Raw genomic sequence first — 17109 nt, 5'->3', positions numbered from 1 at the left:
GAAACTAAACTAAAACAGAAAAACTCAATTATTAGTTTATAAAAATTTTTGAAAAAATTTTGAAAAAGAAAATAAGGATTTAAAAAAAATTAACCAAAAACAATAATAGAAGACGCAATTTTAGTGACTCTAAACTAAAAAGATAAATTTTTCCCAATTTAAGCAACAAAATAAACCATCAATTGTCCAAACTCGAACAATTCCCCGGCAACGGCGCCAAAAACTTGGTGCACGAAATTGTAAATCACACTTTTCACAGCTCCGCACAACTAACCAACAAGTGCACTGGGTCATCCAAGTAATACCTTACGTGAGTAAGGGTCAATCCCATGGAGATTGTCGGCTTGAAGCAAGCTATGGTTATTTTGTAAATCTTAGTTAGGAGATTAATGATAAGAGTGATTGTATTTATGAAAATTAAATAACATAAAATAAATGGTACTTGTGATTCAGTAATGAGAAACATGCTGAGGTTCCGGAGATACTCTGTCATCTGAATCTCTGCTTTCCTACTGTCTTCTTCTCCAACACGTATGGCTTCCTTCTATGGCAGGTTGTATAATCGTCTCAGATGAAAACATATCCGTATGCGCTGTCACCGCACGGCTAATCATCTGTCGGTTCCCGCTAGCGTCAGAATAGGACCATTGTCCTTTTGCACACTGTCACTGCGCCCAACATACGCAGGTTTGAAGCTCGTCACAGTCATCCCCTTCCAGATCCTACTCGGAATACCAAAAATAAAGTTTAGACTTTCTGGATCTCAGAAACGCTGTCAATTGGTTCTAGCCTCTACCACGAAGGTTCTGATCTCACGGATCAGAGACCCAAGAGATACGCACTCAAGCTGTCGCCCAATGACTACGTTGAGCTCAGATAGAACGGGAGTAGTTTTCAGGCACACGCTCTTAGGTTTGAGAATAATGATGAGTGTCATGAATCATCATCTTCTCCAGATTGAAGTACGAATGAGTATCTTAGAATAGAATCAAGCGTAATTGGATAGAAAACAGTAGCAATTGCATTAATCCATTGAAACACAGCAGAGCTCCTCACCCCCACCTATGGGGTTTAGAGACTCATGCCGTCAAAAATACAATATGAAGTGTAAAAATGTCATGAGGTACTAAATGAATCTCTAAAAGTAGTTTTTATTCTAAACTAGTAACCTAGGGTTACAGAAAATGAGTAACTAAGTGCAAATAGCGCAGAAATCCACTTCTGGGGCTCACTTGGTGTGTGCTTGGGCTGAGCATTGAAGCTTTTTTGTGCTTAGGCTATTCCTAGAGTTAAATGCCAGCTTTGGTGCCAGTTTGGGCGTTTAACTCCAATTTTGGTGTCCGTTTGGGCGTTTTACACAAGAAATTTTAGGTTGACTTGGAACGCTAGTTTGGGCCATCAAATCTCAGGCAAAATATGGACTATTATATATTTCTGGAAAGCCCAGGATGTCTACTTTCCAACGCAATTAAGAACGCGCCAATTGGGTTCTGTAGCTCCAGAAAATCCACTTCAAGTGCAGGGAGGTCAGAATCTAACAGCATATGCAGTCCTTTTTCAGCCTCTGAATCAGATTTTTGCTCAGGTCCCTCAATTTCAGCCAGAAAATACCTGAAATCATAGAAAAACACCCAAGCTCGTAGTAAAGTCTAGAAATGTGATTTTTGAATAAAAACTAATAAAAACGTAATAAAAACTAACTAAAACATACTAAATACTATGTAAAAACAATGCCAAAAAGGGTATAAATTATCCGCTCATCATGCACCATTTACCCTCTTATTGTTCTTACCAAAATACTTTAGTCAAAGATTCCTTTTTGAGAATTTGCTATTGATTGTGTTGTCTTTCCTTGTGAGTTTTGTATTTCTTTGGAGCAGTTAAAAAGCTTGTTCGATATTGTATGTTTTGTGAATCCTGTTTGAATTCTCATGCTTTATGTTCCTTTCTTAAAATGAGTGGATTTCCTTTTTAGCGCATCTTAATCTTCTTGAATATTCTTGTGAGGTTGTGATTTTAAGTATACTCTCAGAGTTTTGATTTGAACCATTTTAAAGAAGTTTTGGATTCCTTTTTTAAGAAATTTTCAAATTAATTTTTCTCTTGCTTAAATGTATCCATAGCCATTCATATACATTGTTTGTTTGATCAATTATTGATGAGCGGATATTTTATACACTTTTTGACATCATTTCCATATAGTTTTTAGTACATTTTATTTAGTTTTTAGTAAGTTTTTATAGGTTTTAGTGTTAAATTCACATTTTTGGATTCTACCATGAGTTTTTGTGTTTTTGTGCAATTTCATGTATTTCCTAGCTGAAATTGAGGAGCTGGAGCAAAAGTCTGATTCAGAGACAGAGAAAGCACTACAGATGCTGTCCGGATCTGACCTGCCTGTACTTGAAAGAGCTTTTTTAGAGCTATAGAAGTCCAAATGGAGCGCTCTCAATGGCTACGGAAAGTGGACTTCCAGAGCTTTCCAGAAATATATAATAGTCTATACTTTGCTTCGGATTAGAAGGCCCAAAATTTGGCGTCCAACGCCAGCTACTTGCCCCCTTCCAGGCGTCCAGTGCCCAAAGAGCAGAGACCAATGTACAAACGCCCAAAGAGGACTCCCTAGATGGTGTTCCATGCCCAAGAGACCTCATAGCACATGGATCTCATCAAAGCTCAGCCCAAATATTCACAAAGTGGGCCCCAGAAGTGGATTTTAGCACTAAATAGACTGTTCAACCCAAGGTGTAGCATTCTCTGATCTGGAAGATCTGACCTTGTCCATGGCGTTTTGAGTAGGATCATTACTGAGAATGAATTGTACGAGCTTCACTCTCAATTAGAATGGATCCGCACTAAACATGGGATTCAGATCTGGAGGAGTATTGGCAGCTGCTCAAACCAGTGTCAATCACATATAGCTTGCCTTTGAAGAAATCAATCATAAGCAAAGAGATCAGTAATACTGGAGTTAATTCAAAAAGACAAAGCAACTCCAATCCTTTACCTTATCCCTATCACTGATTTCCATTTAATTTATAGAGTATCTTTATTAATTATATGTCTTCATAGTTTCATGATCATCATAATTCAACAACCTTCTGATCTGCCTGACTAAGACCTGCAAGATAACCATAGCTTGTTTCAAACCACAATCCTCGTAGGATTGACCCTGACTTGCTCAGGTATTACTTGGATGACCCAGTGCACTTGCTGGTATTGCTGTACGAAAGTGTGGGGATTCGTGCGCACCAATGATAGTTATTTATCAATAATTTTTTATGGTGTCTAAATTTTTTTTAACAATATTGTCCTTGAATTTGTTATTTTATAGTTTTTAATTTTGAAAATTAAACTATACCTAAAATTTAATATTTTATATTAACATTACTTATTTATTTATTAAAAAAATTAGGCTTATTGAAAAGTTTCAAGTCAGGTCGGAGTTTACAACAAGCCAGATTTAGTACTCATTAAAAAAACTATATTAGACTACAGGTGTAACTTAGATCAATATATTTTGTTGCAGGTGATGAGCGGATAATTTATACGCTTTTTGGCATTGTTTTTAAGTAGTTTTTAGTATGATTTAGTTAGTTTTTAGTATATTTTTATTAGTTTTTAATTAAAAATCACATTTTTGGACTTTACCATGAGTTTGTATATTTTTCTGTGATTTCAGGTATTTTTTGGCTGAAATTGAGGGACTTGAGTAAAAATCTGATTCAGAGGCTGAAGAAGGACTGTAGATGCTGTTGGATTCTGACCTCCCTGCACTCGAAATGGATTTTCTGGAGCTATAGAAACCCAATTGGTGCGCTCTCAATTTCGTTAGAAAGTAGACATCCAGGGATTTCTAGAAATATATAATAGTCTATACTTTGCCTGAGTTTTGACGACGCAAACTGGCGTTCAAACGCCAATTACCTGCCCTATTCTGGAGTTAAACGCCAGAAACGGGTTGCAAATCAGAGTTAAACGCCAGAAACAGGCTACAACCTGGCGTTTAACTCCAAAAAAGTCTCTACACATGAATGCTCAATGCTCAGCCCAAGCACACACCAAGTGGGCCCGAAAGTGGATTTCTGCATCAATTACTTATATTATGTAACCCTAGCTACTAGTTTAGTATAAAAACTAATTTTAGTGATTTAATTCATAAGGGGGAGACCATATTGTACATGTTTAGGGGGCTGGACATTAGGCCATGCCTGGACCTTGTTCTTATGTATTTTCAACGGTGGAGTTTCTACACCCCATAGATTAAGGTGTGGAGCTCTGCTGTTCCTCATGAATTAATGCAAAGTACTATTATTTTTCTATTCAACTTAAGCCTATTTCTTCTCTAAGATATCCATTCACACACAAGAAGATGATGAATGTGATGATTATGTGACACTTATCACCATTCTCACCTATGAACGCGTGCCTGACAACCACTTCCGTTCTACATGCAAACAAGCTTGAATGTGTATCTCTTAGGTTTCTAATCTAAGATTAAAACCTTTGTGGTATAGGCTCGAATTATTGGCGGCCATTCTTGAGATCCGGAAAGTCTAAACCTTGTTTGTGGTATTCTGAGTAGGATCTGGGATGAGATGACTGTGACGAGCTTCAAACTCGCGAGTGTTGGGCATAGTGATAGACGCAAAAGGATGAATGGATCCTATTCCAACATGATCAAGAACCAACATCTGATTAGCCGTGCGGTGACAGCGCATATGGACCATTTTCACTGAGAGGACGGACGGTATCCATTGACAACGGTGATCCCCAAACATACAGCTTGTCATGGAAAGGAGTATGAATGATTGGATGAAAACAGTAGGAAATCAGAGATTCAGAAGGAACAAAGCATCTCCATACGCTTATCTGAAATTCTCACCAATGAATTACATAAGTATCTCTATCCTATTTTATATTTTATTTATATTTTAATTATCAAAATCTCATAACCATTTGAATCTGCCTGACTGAGATTTACAAGGATGACCATAGCTTGCTTCATGCCGACAATCTCCGTGGGATTGACCCTTACTCACGTAAGGTTTATTACTTGGATGACCCAGTGTACTTGCTGGTTAGTTGTGCGAAGTTGTGAAGAAGAATTGAGATTATGATAGTGCGTACCAAGTTTTTGGCGCCGTTGAGATCACAATTTCGTGCACCAAGTTTTTAGCGCCGTTGCCGGGGATTGTTCGAGTTTGGACAACTGACGGTTCATCTTGTTGCTCATATTAGGTAATTCTATTTTAATTTTAAGCTTTTTGTTTTTATTATTTTTATTTTCAAAAAATTTTCAAAAGAATAAATTATTCTATGGCTTTAGAATTTTTAAGAATGAATTCTAGAGTTTCATGATGATCTGTTGAAGTCTGGCTGGCTGTGAAGCCATGTCTAATCTTTTGGACCGAGGTTTCAACTCATCATCACAAGAGCTTTTTGATTCTCATCAATTCAGCTGTTGTATGCCTGATTTGTATGCTAAAGCTTGGCTGGCCATTGGCCATGTCTAGCGTTTTGGACCGAAGCTTTCCCTGAAAGCTTGGCTGGCTAGTAAGCCATGTCTAATTCTTGGACCAGAGCTTTAGACTAACATTGCATGATTCTTGGAATTCTTTTAAAAATTTTTAATTCCTTTATTTTCATTTTTCAAATTAATTTTCGAAAAATACCAAAAACATTTAATAAAATCATAAAAACCAAAAATTTGATGTTTCTTGTTTGAGTCTTGTGTCAATTTTTAAGTTTGGTGTCAATTGCATCTTTTTAATTTTCTTTAAATTTTCAAAAACTCATGCATGATGTTCTTCATGATCTTTAAGTTGTTCTTGATGATCTTCTTTGTTTGATCTTTGCATCTTCAAGTTTTGTGTCTTTTCTTGTTTTTCATATGCATCTTCAATTTGTTAGTGTCTAAACATTGAAAATTTCTAAGTTTGGTGTCTTGCATGTGTTTCTTTTCTTAAAAATTTCAAAAATAAGTTCTTGTGTTCATCTTGACATTCAAAGTGTTCTTGCATGCATTGTGTGTTTTGATTCATAATTTTCATGTTTTGAGTCTTTTTGTGTTTTTCTCTTTCTTCATTAAAAATTCAAAAATAAAAAAAAATTTCTTTCTCTTATTTACAAATAAATTTCGAAAATTTGGTTTGACTTAGTCAAAAAAATTTTAAAATTTAGTTGTTCTTATGAGTCAAGTCAAATTTTCAATTTAAAAATCCTATCTTTTCAAAACTTTTTCAAAAATCAAATCTTTTTCATTTTTCCTTTTATGATTTTCAAAAATTTTAAAAATGATTTTCAAAATATTTTTCTTAATTTCATTTCATATTTTCAAAATCTTTGCTAACAATTAATGTGATTGATTCAAAAATTTTAAAGTTTGTTACTTGCCTATTAAGAAAGGTTCAGTCTTTAAATTTTAGAATCATATCTTTTAGTTTCTTGTTAGTCAAGTAATCAACTTCAATTTTCAAAATCAAATCTTTTTAAATTCCTTTTTCAAATCTTTTTCAAAATCATATCTTTTCAAAATATAATTTCAAAATCTTTTCTAACTTCTCATCTTTTCAAAATTGATTTTTAAATCTTTTTCAATTAACTACTTAACTTTTTGTTTGATTTTTAAAAATTCTTATCTTTTTCAAAACCACCTAACTACTTTTCTCTCTCTTATTTTTGAAAATCACTAACCCCTTTTTCAAAAATTTCTTTTCATTAACTAATTGTTTTAAATTTCAATTTAATTTTATTTTCCTCCTTAATTTTTGAATACTAACTAATATTTAAAATAAAAACAAAAGTATTTTTAGTTTATTTTATTTAATTTTTGAATTCTTCCCCCTCTCATCTCTTTCTATTTATTTATTCATCTACTAACACTTCTCTTCTACTCATAATTCAAACCCATCTTCTTCTCTATGTTCGAATTTTCCTTTTCTCCTTCTTCTATTCTTCTCTTTTTATACTCACATAAGGAATCTCTATACTGTGACATAGAGAATTCCATATTTTCTTTTCTATTTTCTTCTATTTCATATGAGCAGGAACAGGGATAAAGACATTCTTATTGAAGCTGATCCTGAACCTGAAAGGACTCTTAAGAGGAAACTAAGAGAAGCTAAAGCACAACACTCTGGAGAGGACCTGACAAAAATTTTCGAATAAGAAGGAGACATGGCCAAACCAAATAACATTGCCAACAATGCAAGGAAGATGCTTGGTGACTTCATTGCACCCTCTGCTGACTTCTATAAAAGAAGCATCTCACTTCCTGCAATTGGAACAAACAACTTTGAGCTTAAGCCTCAATTAGTTTCTCTAATGCAGCAGAACTGCAAGTTTCATGGACTTCCAATGAAAGATCCTCATCAGTTTTTAGCTGAATTCTTGCAAATCTATGACACTGTCAAGACCAATGGAGTTGATCCTGAGGTCTACAGGCTTATACTTTTCCCTTTTGCTGTAAGAGACAGAGCTAGAACATGGTTGGATTCACAACCCAAGGATATCCTGAACTCTTGAGATAAGCTGGTCAGTGCTTTCTTGGCCAAATTCTTTCCACCTCAAAAGATGAGCAAGCTTAGAGTGGAAATCCAAACCTTCAGACAGAAGGAAGAAGAATCCCTCTATGAAGCTTGGGAAAGATATAAGCAACTGATCAAAAGGTGTCCTACTGACATGCTTCCAGAATGGAGCATCATATGTATATTTTATGATGGTCTGTTTGAGTTGTCAAAAATGTCATTGGACCATTCTGCAGGAGGATCTCTTTATCTGAAAACCCCTGCAGAAGCTCAAGAACTCATTGAAATGGTTGTAAATAACCAGTTCATGTACACCTCTGAGAGGAATCCTGTGAACAATGGGACGCCTCAGAAGAAGTGAGTTCTTGGAATTGATACTCTGAATGCCATATTGGCTCAGAACAAAATATTGACTCAGCAAGTCAATATTATTTCTCAGAGTCTGAATAGATTGCAAGCTGCATTCAACAGTACTAAAGAAGCATCTTCTGAAGAAGAAGCTTATGATCCTGAGAACCCTCCAATGGCAAAGATGAATTACATAGGAGAACCCTATGGAAACACCTATAATCCTTCATGGAGAAATTATCCAAATTTCTCATGGAAGGATCAACAGAAGCCTAAACAAGGCTTCAATAATAATGGTGGAAGAAATAGGTTTAGCAATAGCAAGCCTTTTCCATCATCTTCTCAGCAACAGACAGAGAATTCTGAACAGAGCCATTCTGGCCTGGCTACCATGGTCTGTGATCTATCCAAAGCCACACTAAGTTTCATGAATAAAACAAGGTCCTCCATTAGAAATTTGGAGGTACAAGTGGGTCAGCTGAGTAAGAAGATTACTGAAACTCCTCCCAGTACTCTCCCAAGCAATACAGAAGAAAACCCCAAGAGAGAGTGCAAGGCCATAACCATGACCAATATGGCCAAACCTGGAGGGAGTTTAGAGGACGTGAATCCCAGTGAGAAAAGCCTCATGGGATGTCCTCTGGACAGAAAGGAGTTTCCCTTTGAGGAACCAAAGGAATCTAAGGTTCATACAGAGAACATAGAGATTCCATTGAACTTCTTTCTGCCATTCATGAGCTCGGATGAATATTCTTCCTCTGAAGAGGATGAAGACATCACTGAAGAGCAAGTTGCTAAATATCTAGGAGCAATCATGAAGCTGAATGCCAAGTTATTTGGTAATGAGACTTGAGAAGATGAACCCCCCTTGTTCACCAATGAACTGAGTGCATTAATGAGGCAGACATTACCTCAAAAGAAACCAGATCCCGGAAAATTCTTCATACCTTGTACCATAGGCACCATAACCTTTGAGAAGGCTCTGTGTGACCTGGGGTCAAGGATAAACCTCATGTCACTCTTTGTAATGGAGAAACTGGGAATCTTTGAGGTACAAGATGCAAGAATCTCACTAAAGATGGCAGATAAATCAATGAAACAGGCTTATGGACTAGTAGAGCACGTGCTAGTGAAGGTTGAAGGCCTTTACATCTCTACTGATTTCATAATCCTAGACACTGGGAAGGATGAGGATGAATCCATCATCCTTGGCAGACCCTTCCTGGCCACAGCAAAAGCTGTGATTGATGTTGACAGAGGAGAGTTGGTCCTTCAGTTGAATGAGGACTACCTTGCATTTAAGACTCAAGGTTCTCCTCTTGTACCCATGGAGAGGAAGCATGAAAAGCTTCTCTCAGTACAGAGTCAAACAAAACCCCCACATTCAAACTCTAAGTTTGGTATGGGAGGCCACAACTAAACTCTAAGTTTGGTGTTGAGAGGCCACAACACTGCTCTGATTATTTGTGAGGCTCCATGAGAGCTCACTGTCAAGCTATTGACATTAAAGAAGTGCTTGTTGGGAGGCAACCCAATGCTATTTAATTATATCTATTTATTTTCCGTTACTATTTTATGTTTTCTTTAGGATGATGATCATGTGAAGTCACAAAAACAACTAAAAAATAAAAAATAGAATGAAAAACAGCTCACCCTGGAGGAAGAGCTTACTGGCGTTTAAACGCCAGTAAGAATAGCAGAATGGGTGTTAAACGCCCAATCTGGCACCATTCTGGGTGTTTAACGCCAGAAACAGGCACCAGACTGGTGTTTAATGCCAGAACAGAGCATCTAATTGGCGTTTAACGCCAAGAATGGGAGAAAAGCTGGTGTTAAACGCCAGAAACAAGCAGCAACCTGGCGTTAAACGCCAGAAGTGCACTCTAAGGGCGTTTTGCACGCCTAAATGGAGCAGGGATGCTAAGTCCTTGACCCCTCAGGATTTGTAGACCCCACAGGATCTCCACCTACCTCACCTCTTCTTCTCTCCTCTTCACACTCTTTCATAACACTCTTCCCCAAATACACTTCCGCAATCACCTCCATATCTCTTCCCCAAAAACTCTTCACCATTGACATCCATCCACTCTTCCCCAAAAACCTCACCTACCTCCAAATTAAAAAATCCTTTCCCTCCCAAACGCAACCCTAATACACGAAACCTAACCCTTCCCCCACCCTATATAACCCCTCAACACTACCTCATTTTCACACATTACAAACACTTTTTCCCCCCTTGGCCGAATACACTCTTCCCCTCCATCTCCTCCATTTTCTTCTTCTTCTACTATTTTCCTTCTTCTTTTGCTCGAGGATGAGCAAACATTTTAAGTTTGGTGTGGTAAAAGCATTGCCTTTTGTTTTTCCATAACCATTAATGGTACCTAAGGCCAGAGAAACCTCAAGAAAGAGAAAAGGGAAGGCAATTACTTCCACCTCTGAGTCATGGGAGATGGAGAGATTCATCTCACAAGCCCATCACTAAGAAAAGAGGATGGAGCAAACAAGAGAGCCCACTCATGGACCTCAACAAGAGCATGAGAAAATTCCTCATCATGAAATCCCTGAGATGCCTCAAGGGATGCACTTTCCTCCATAAAACTATTGGGAGCAAATTAACACCTCCCTAGAAGAATTAAGTTCCAACATGGGACAACCAAGGATGGAGCACCAAGAGCACTCCATCATTCTCCATGAGATTAGAGAAGATCAAAGAGCTATGAGGGAGGAGCAACAAAGGCAAGGAAGAGACATATTGGAGCTCAAGAACACCATTGGTTCTTCAAGAGGAAGAAGACGCCACCCTCACTAAGGTGGACCCGTTCCTTAATCTCCTTCTCTATTTAATTTTTCTGTTTTTGTTCTCTATGCTTTATTTTTATTTATGTTTGTGTCTTATTACATGATCATTAGTGTCTAGTGTCTATGTCTTAAAGCTATGAGTGTCCTATGAATCCATCACCTCTCTTAAATAAAAAATATTCTAAAAAAAAAACAAGAAGTACATGATTTTGAATTCATCCTTGAAATTAGTTTAATTATATTGATGTGGTGACAATACTTTTTGTTTTCTGAATGAATGCTTGAACAGTGCATATTTTTTTTATTGTTGTTCATGAATGTTAAAACTGTTGGCTCTTGAAAGAATAATGAAAAAGGAGAACTGTTATTGATGATCTGAAAAATCATAAAATTGATTCTTGAAACCAGAAAAAGCAGTGAATACAAGGCTTGCGAAAAAAAAAGGAAGAAAAAAAGAAAGCAAGCAGAAAAAGCCAAAAGCTCTTTAAACCAAAAGGCAAGAGAAAAAAGCCAATAACCCTTTAAACTAAAAAGCAAGGGTAAAAAGGATCCAAGGCTTTGAGCATTAGTGGATAGGAGGGCTCAAAAGAATAAAATCATGGCCTAAGCGGCTAAACTAAGCTGTCCCTAACCATGTGCTTGTGGCGTGAAGGTGTCAAGTGAAAAGCTTGAGACTGAGCGGTTAAAGTCGAGGTACAAACCAAAAAAAAAAGAGTATGCTTAAGAACCCTGGACACCTCTAATTAGGGACTCTAGCAAAGCTGAGTCACAATCTGAAAAGGTTCACCCAGTTATGTGTCTGTGGCATTTATGTATCCGGTGGTAATACTGGAAAACAAAGTGCTTAGGGCCACGGCCAAGACTCATAAAGTATCTGTGTTCAAGAATCAACATAATGAACTAGGATAATCAATAACACTATCTAAATTCTAAGTTCTTATAGATGCCAATCATTCTGAACTTCAAAGGATAAAGTGAGATGCCAAAACTGTTCAGAGGCAAAAAGCTACTAGTCCCGCTCATCTAATTGGAGCTAAGTTTCATTGATATTTTAGAATTTATAGTATATTCTCTTCTTTTCATCCTATTTGATTTTTAGTTGCTTGGGGACAAGCAACAATTTAAGTTTGGTGTTGTGATTAGCGGATACTTTATACGCTTTTTGGCATTGTTTAGTAGTTTTTAGTATGATTTAGTTAGTTTTTAGTATATTTTTATTATTTTTTAATTAAAAATCACATTTCTGGACTTTACTATGAGTTTGTGTGTTTTTTTGTGATTTCAGGTATTTTCTGGTTGAAATTGAGGGACTTGAGCAAAAATCTTATTCAGAGGCTGAAGAAGGACTACAGATGCTGTTGGATTCTGACCTTCCTGCACTCAAAATAGATTTTCTAGAGCTAAAGGAACCCAATTGGCACGCTCTCAATTGCGTTGGAACGTAGACATCTAGGGCTTTCCAGAAATATATAATAGTCCATACTTTGCCCGAGTTTTGATGACGTAAACTGGCGTTCAAACGCCAACTCCCTGCCCTATTCTGGAGTTAAATGCCAGAAACAGGTTGCAAATCAGAGTTAAACGCCAGAAACAAGCTACAACCTGGCGTTTAACTCCAAAAATAGTCTCTATACATGAAAGCTCAATGCTCAGCCCAAGCACACACCAAGTGGGCCCGGAAGTAGATTTCTGCATCAATTACTTATCTTATGTAACCCTAGCTACTAGCTTAGTATAAAAACTACTTTTAGTGATTTATTTCATACGGGGGAGATCACATTGTACAGGTTTAGGGGGCTGGCCATTCGGCCATGCTTGGACCTTGTTCTTATTTATTTTCAATGGTGGAGTTTCTACACCCCATAGATTAAGGTGTGGAGCTCTGCTGTTCCTCATGAATTAATGCAAAGTACTATTGTTTTTCTATTCAACTCAAGCCTATTTCTTCTCTAAGATATCCATTCGCACACAAGAACATGATGAATGTGATGATTATGTGACACTCATCACCATTCTCACCTATAAACGCGTGCCTGACAACCACTTCCGTTCTACATACAAACAAGCTTGAATGTGTATCTTTTGGGTTTCTAATCTAAGATTAAAACCTTCGTGGTATAGCTAGAATTATTGATGGCCATTCTTGAGATCCGAAAAGTCTAAACCTTGTCTGTGGTATTTCGAGTAGGATCTGGGATGGGATGACTATGACGAGCTTCAAACTTGCGAGTGTTGGACGTAGTGACAGACGCAAAATGATCAATGGATCCTATTCCAGCATGATCGAGAACCAACAGCTGATTAGCCGTGTGGTAACAGTGCATTTGGACCATTTTCACTAAGAGGACGGACGGTAGCCATTGACAACGGTGATCCCCCAACATACAGCTTGCCATGGAAAGGAGTATGAATGATTGGATGAAGGCAGTAGGAAAGCAGAGATTCAGAAGGAACAAAGCATCTCCATACACTTATCTGAAATTCTCACCAATGAAATACATAAGTATCTTTATCCTATTTTATATTTTATTTATATTTTAATTATCAAAATCCCATAACCATTTGAATCCGCCTGACTGAGATTTACAAGGATGACCATAGCTTGCTTCAAGCCGACAATCTTTGTGGGATCGACCCTTACTCATGTAAGGTTTATTACTTGGATGACCCAGTGCACTTGCTGGTTAGTTGTGTGAAGTTGTGAAGAAGAATTGAGATTATGATAGTGCGTACCAAGTTTTTGGCACCGTTGAAATCACAATTTCGTGCACCAGCAGGCTTGGCCTGATAAAGATAAAATCTGACCTGGTCTAACCTATTTTTATCTCCAGTAATAAATTGAGATAGCACATGAGAGAACACGTGCAGTTAGTCAACGTTAAAAATAATTAGCAAAATTCAATTAAATTGATAGGTGTAATTTGATACAAGTTGCATATATATATGTTCCGAGGGTTACCTAAAACTAAAGGTCGATCTCGAACGAGATCTGCTGTGGTGGCCGAAGCTGTCGTGTCCGACCTGTTGGATCTGATGGAGCTGGAGATGCTGCTGATCCTTCATCACTGGAGGGTGGTGGTACCTGCAAGAGACTCCGATGCTTAAGTTAGCATGGGCTTTAAACAGGTTTTTAGTAGAATCAGAGTATGAGTTATACCTGGGTGCTCCAGTGTATTTATAATGATGAGGAGTGACCTTTCTGGAGATAAGATAGTTATCTTATCTTATCTTATCTTTGAGTGAGGTCATCTTATCTTCAAGGGAACTGCCTTTATCTCTGTAGGCTTGGGCTGCCTTTGGATTGGGGTCGTGTTCCTCTGTTTGGGCCCTATTTGGGCTTTTCCTGGCGATTTGGCCGAGCTCTTTGAGAAGAGGTCGGTAATGGGCCAACCTTCCAGGAGGTAGGACATGGGCCAACCTTCTAAGAGGTCGGCCAACCCGGTTCATTACAGCTCGAACCGATGTATGAACAATATATATATATCAACTTGTATCAAATTGAATAACTTCAACTAATACTAATTCACAAGAAAATCAAGATCAATTTTCTTTAGTTCCTCTTATTTTCTCTTTCTATTCTTCTCTTATTTCTTTTTTATTTCTTAAAGAGTCTAATACCTTATTAAAAAATTAAAATAAGATAAATAAAAGGAATTATACAATACAAACTCAAAAAAAAATTACTTGTATGAAGGAATATGTTAGAGATATAATTACATATATCTTCTATTATTAGTTTAAATTTTTAAAAAAAGTGATTTTATGACAGATTGAAATTAGTAACACATAATTAATCATAATTTGCGTAAAATTTTGAAAGTTGTGGAACCGTCCCCTAAAATTATACTCTTTTGGAGCTGGTTAGAACTTAGAACCATAATGTTAGAGCTGGAGCAAAAGTTAGATTCAAAGCCAGAGAAAGCACTGCAAATGCTGTCCAGATCTGACCTGCCTGCACTTGGAAGAGCTTTTCTGGAGCTACAGAAGTCCCAATGGAGCTCTCTCAATGGCTATGGAAACCTGAATTCCAGAGCTTTCCAGAAATATATAATAGTCCATACTTTGCTTCGTATTAGAAGGCCCAAAACTGGCGTCTAATGCCAGCTTCCAACCCCCTTCCAGGCGTCCAATGCCTAAAAGAGCAGAGACAAATTTACAAACGCCCAAAGAGGACCCCCTAGCTGGCGTTCCACACCCAGAGACCTCATAGCACGTGGATCTCATCAAAGCTCAGCCCAAACACTCACCAAGTGGGCCGTAAAAGTGAATTTTAGCACTAGATAGACTGTTTTACCCTTACTAGTCATTTGTTTAGTATTTAAGGGATTATGTATATGTAATTCAGACCTTTTCTTTGATCTTCGCCCATCATACACATTTACCATTGTATTTTCCTTTCAGTATGAGTTTCTAAACCTTCTAGGTTGAGGGGAGGAGCCCTGTTGAGTCCTTTGAATTAATAAAAGTATTATTGTTTCTCTTCGATCCGTGTTTGATTAATTCTAAGATGTATATTCGTTCTTCATCAATATGAATGCATTGAACTGGCACAAGGTTATCACATTCTACATGGGTTCAGAGTTTGTCTTTCATCGGACAATGATGAACCACCAGCTTGAATATACGTCTCTTAGATAGCTAATCCACGACTTCGTTTGGGACTTTTCGAGACATCAGTTCAGCCGATTTCCGGGAAGATTTGAGTCTCTGTAGTAGAGGCTAGAACCCAAGGTGCAACATTCTCTGATCCGGAAGATCTAACCTTATCTGTGGCATTTTGAGTAGGATCATTAAGGAGAATGAACTGTATGAGCTTCACCCTCAATTTGAATGGATCTGCACTAAACCTGGGGTTCAGATCTGGACCAGTGTCAATCACATACAGCCTGCCATTGAAGAAATCACTTACAAGCAAAGAGGACAGTAATACCAAAGTTAATTCAGAAAGGAAAAGCAACTCCAATACTTCAACATATCCCTATTATTGATTCCTTTTTATTTACAGAATATTACATATGATATTCCTTTAATGCAAATTTGACAACTCTTCCAACAACCTTCTGATCTGCCTGACTAAGACCTGCAAGATAACCATAGCTTACTTCAAGCCAACAATCCTCATGGGATCGACCCTGACTCGCTCAGATATTACTTGGACGACCCAGTGCACTTGTTGGTATAACAGTACGAAGGTGTGGGGATTCATGCTACCAAGTTTTTGGCGCCATTGCCGGGGATTGTTGAGTTTGGACAAACTGACAGATTGTCTTGCTCCCTAGATCAGGTAATTTATTTTATTTTATTTGAGTCTTTTAATTCTATTTTCTTCTTCTTCAATTTTCGAAAAAAATTAGAAACTTTTTCAAAAATATTTTTCTTTTCTTTGTTCAATTTTTGTTCTTGTTGAGTCTTGTATTTTTATTTTTTCCTTCTCTTTTTTTTCGAAAATTTAAAAAAAAAGGGCTTTTCAAAATTATTTTTATCTTTGTTCTTAGTTTGAGTCTTTATGTTTATATTCTTGATAAATTTTCGTTTTTTTGAGTCTTTGTTTTTATTAATTACAGTAATTTTCAAATTTTTGGTATCTTCCTTTCAAAAAATTTTCAAAAATAGTTTTTTTTTGTTAAATCTTTTGTCAAATCTTTAAGTTTGGTGTCTTCTTGTTATTTTTCTTTCAATTTTCGAAAATATATGTTTGGTTTTCTAAAAATTTTACGTTTGGTGTTCTTTGTATGTTCTTGTGTTCTTTAAGCTTCTTGAGTTTTGTTCTTTTTATTCTTGTTAGTCTTCAAGGTGTTCTTAAGTTTTTTTGGGTTTTTTATCTTAAAATTTTTAAATTTGGTATCCCTTTGTGTTTCTCTCCAAAATTTTCGAAAATTAGGGGTGCTAGATTTAAAAAAAAAAACATCTTTTCTATCTTAAAATTAATTTAATTTTCGAAAATTCTTAATAAAAATTCAGAATTTAATTTTAAAATTTTTATTTTATCTTATCTTAGCTTTAAATTTTAAAAATCAAATTATTTTAAAATCATATCTTTTTCAAAAATCATATCTTTTTCAAAATCTTATCTTTTCTTATTTCAAATTTCAAATTTCAAAATTCAATTTTCAAAATTTCAAAATTCAATTTCAAAATTCAAAATTCAAAATTTAATTTTCAAATTTCAATTTTTAATTTCAAATATTTTTAATTTTAAAACTTATTTTTTCTTAACTTTCTTATCTTATCTTATCTTACCTAACTTATCTTAACTTTTCTATCTTATCTTTTTTCCTTTTAAATTTTAAAATTAAATCTTTTTCAAATCTTTTTAATTTCTTATCTTATCTTTTTCTAATTTCAAATTTTAAAATCAAATCTTTTCTTATCTTGTCTCTTATCTTATTTTAAATTCAAATCTTTTCTTAATTAATATCTTATCTTCTCT

Source organism: Arachis ipaensis, chromosome B1, assembly GCF_059453495.1.
Source record: "Arachis ipaensis isolate K30076 ecotype BB chromosome B1, ASM5945349v1, whole genome shotgun sequence".
Classification (NCBI taxonomy): Eukaryota; Viridiplantae; Streptophyta; class Magnoliopsida; order Fabales; family Fabaceae; genus Arachis; species Arachis ipaensis.
This window is presented reverse-complemented; position numbering follows the sequence as displayed.